This window comes from Cupressus sempervirens, chromosome 4 (assembly GCF_028749045.1).
Source record: "Cupressus sempervirens isolate cs-2001-9-10 chromosome 4, ASM2874904v1, whole genome shotgun sequence".
NCBI lineage: Eukaryota > Viridiplantae > Streptophyta > Pinopsida > Cupressales > Cupressaceae > Cupressus > Cupressus sempervirens.
The window spans coordinates 205,895,803-205,899,862 of NC_143121.1; the positions used below are offsets into that span (position 1 = coordinate 205,895,803).

A 4,060-nucleotide genomic window follows, 5' to 3' on the forward strand; every position below is an offset into this window, starting at 1 on the left:
ATATTATTATTAGTAACATCTTTGCTAGATTAGTATAGAGATGTATGAAATCTAAAATGCCTAATGAATTGCCTTATCTTTAGAATAGCCAAACAATTTTCACTGCTCCTTGCAGTGGAAATAAGGTCAATTATAATCATATCCATCTACTTCACCATTCATGCTTCAACACTATTGCATCTTTACTATTAGCTTTAAAATTGAGAGACAGTTACATGACAACATATCCTTTAAAAAATTCTCGAAATATGTTACATCCCATAGAATTGTAACATAAAAAGCATTCCAATGAACTAGCAATTTCTATAGATCCTATCCTAAATATGGACTTGTTGCAACCAAAATATGAAACACATGTAAGTGAAAAAGATAAGATGGATTATGTTAGAAATTCTCGTATGCAAAAAAACGATAACCAAGAAATTAGATCCAGGCATGAAATGGTAGAACACTCTAACTCTTTGCAATTAAATGTTAATATAAATATGATAAAAAAACAACTCATTTTCTCAAAGAAAAGAGAATAAAGATCTAGTTACTTTAGTGGTTGCGATAGAAACAATTGTGGACTCAATTCTTGTATACTAAGTGGAATATGAAACAAAGTGTGAAGGAATGGTGTTAATTGCATCATTATTATGTGCATGTGTTCGAAGTGGGATACTTACATAGTAAAGGAGAGGAGCTATAATATTATTGATTTTTTTTATACTACATTGATGATGAATATTGGTTACAATATGTTCTTCATTATGTCATTTCAATGTATTGTGTGGTGTACTGCTTTGCAAACTGTCTGTAATATACTTTAATTAGTCAATGAATTTCCCTAAAGTGATGCAAAATTATTTCCATAATATATTATTCTTATGCTTTCAACATTACTAGATGATCCTGAGGAGAGTATTTGAATTTATTATGCTAATAACATATACAAGATCGATGCAACCGCCTAACACTTTCTTATACACTCACAAGTTTTGAATGAGACAAACATTTTAGATAGATCAAATGTTTCACATAAGGTGGGAAAAGCTCATTTGGTTTCTTCTTAGACTTTAGGTTCACAAGCTACAAGTCATCAAAAGAACATTGAATGCAATGCAAAACTTAAAAAGTTACGAAAGACAATAGCTCATGTTATACAAGAATTGGCAATGGGACGAGAGCAAAGTCCAATCATTAGGAGGGCACTGCTAGAGTACCTAAAGGAATTGTGTGATTTCTTCATAAAGAAGAAAAGCAATGATTTCTTGTTGCCTATTCTCCCAAATTTTCTAAATGATCATGATGAAAAATTATGTGTTGTATTCTTTGAACGAATTATCCATGTATGTTATTTTTTTGGTTAGATTAGTGTGGAGTAGTATCTTTCTCCTTACATTGAGCATGATTTAAATGATGTTGTGGAGGAAGTTATTGTGAATTCCTTGAAATGTTTGGTAGCATTTTCAAAAATTAAATTACTAGGAAAATGGTTAGTGATCAAATTAGTTACACATTCTACTGCACTATTGTGCCATCCTAGCCAATGGGTTAGAGGGGTATCTGTTAATATTATTGTTGTAGGTAGTGAGATTTTACAAGTAGTTAACTCTTATGTTTACCTTTCACAAGTTCTTCTTACTTTTTTGCATAGAGAGCCAACATCATTAACTTTAGAGATCAAGTTATTGTCATGTCTAAAATCTCCAATGTCAAGATAGATTTTTCATGAAATCCTAGAGAAAGTCAGCAATTCATAGTTCTTAGAGGTTTTAGTGAAAGGCAACCGTTAGAGAAAAGTTAAGAAACTTTGAGCTTCTCAAAAGCTTGTTGAACCTAGTTAAACTCAAATAATGTTTTTTTCTAATAAAAAATGCCTTAAAATATTTTTTTTGTAGTAGTTGATCCAACTATGGCCAAAAGCCAATTAATTAATAAGTCATATCTAGATCCAAAAATAGAATCCCTTGGTCAGAATATAAGTTTATCTAAGCTAGAAGATTGTGCAAGGATGAAAGCAATGGAAAGCTACATACTAAATCTCTCTAGTACAATGTAGACTTGAGAAAATACTTTAGGGTTAAAAAATCATGAGAAGCTTCAAGCTTTTGATCTAGGAAAGCCTTTGAATTATATGATAGGTAATGGTTCCAACCATGGTCCATCTTATGAAGGTGCCCTAGTTTATGTGTACTCTCTTACTAAAAATAAAAATGAGAGTGGAGAAATTCTAATGCTTTGATAGGATCATCCTTTAATGAAGAGATGAGAAATGATGTTGTAGGTTTACAAGGTGCAACACCTATTATGATGACAAATATTTATGGAGTACAAGTTGTTGGTTCTTTTTTTTTTTCACAATGGACTTTGGGTGTTGGTCACTCATTAATGCTCACAATTGTGTTATTAATTTTTCAAATTACAAACTTTAATATTCATCAATTCTTCTTCTGAATTATTCTTTAATGTCTTCACTGTTCCTCTAACTTTTCTATTGAAATAAAAAATTGAATTACTCTGACAGATCACCTACTATGATTTGGGTGATGCCACTTATGTCCACTCTTCTATCATTCATTGTCACTTCAAGAAATTGTCCATCAAATTTATCCTTCTCTCTCTTAAACATCATATATCTTCTAATTTCTTATTTTTTATTATAATTATTTTGTGTTCAATAATTGTTATATCATTTCATTTTTAGGCTACACATTGAAATGCAATCATGCATTCCTAATTTTGATTCCGTTGTTAATAGATTCCTCAATCTTATAATTACACATAAATCTATAAATTCTTTGCCACTAGAAATTACTACCAAATTTTATTATTACCATAGCTTCTTTCCATTGATTCTTCTCTAAAAAGTCCAAGGTTGGTGCCCTATGTAATCTTTGACAACCTTATTCTTTTAAGTTAAATCTCACCAAAAAAAATTAGCAATCTTCCAATATGAAAACATTTTTAAATTAGAATGGCTTCCTTTGCTCCATTTGATGGAGCCTTTTTTTGCTCATTGTTACATCAATGAAACAAGATCTATCTTTTTTCTTTTACCAACACTTTTCTTCTTATTCCTATCACTGATTTTTTATACAATTTGATGTAAACATTCATAAAAGTTAGTTCATATTAGATCCAAATGGTGATCATTGAGTACATAAAGTAATCATTTTTATAACCCTTGTTTACATAACCCTTCTCTACAACACAAAAAATAGAATTTTACATCTTCTAGTAGTGGCAATGGTGAACTCCTCTAAAACGGAAATTTTTTTACATGGGCAATGCTATTCTTTCAAAATTTAGATCCATTTTCAACAATAATAGATATGTCAACATTAGTGTCATTAGACAATGGTTGGTGATCTTGTTACTAGGGGAGTTCAATAGGGCTTTGATCTATGGCTTTAAAAGAAAAATACAAATACTCTTTATCTAATGCCTCCATAGGTACTCTAGTAAAGAAAAAAAGAACATTACAAATAATAAAAATAATGATTACCTTCCCTATTTGATCTACCCTCCAATTTTCCACTTTCTCTAAACGAAATGCTACAACATAATAAATTGATCATTTGATAATATATTTATTTTATGTGATTATTATGCCTCTACTAATTAAGGACTTCAAAATAGATTGTAGAATATTAAATAAAGCACTATCATAAATTTTCTAACATATTTGACTTCATACATATGGGAAGGTGGAGACAAAGTCCACTAGTTTAATAGGTAATAGTTTAATAGGCATAGTGAAGTACTACAACCATAACAAGAAGAAAATATATAGGAAATATGATTCCTCTTAATCATTCCAGAATGATACTCTATATTTGATGTATATATTGTTGACTATATTATATAATTAATAGTAAAAATGTATTTAGATAGTTATATGTATTACACATTTAATGAATTGTTATGATTATTGTTTTTTCATATAGGTACACATGAAATGTGTCGATTTTATATTTTAGAAGTGTACATATTATATATATATATATGAAAATGAAATAGATATTAATTATAAACAGTAATTCAAATTCATAAAAATTAAAACGCGAAGAACAAT

General features: G+C 29.3%; 1 pseudogene; it reads left to right on the top strand.

Annotated features, from left to right (window-relative positions):
* The first annotated feature begins 323 nt into the window (after positions 1–323).
* On the top strand, positions 324–2,439 carry LOC149560699 (serine/threonine-protein kinase VPS15-like; annotated as a pseudogene).
* Positions 2,440–4,060: the final 1,621 nt, after the last annotated feature.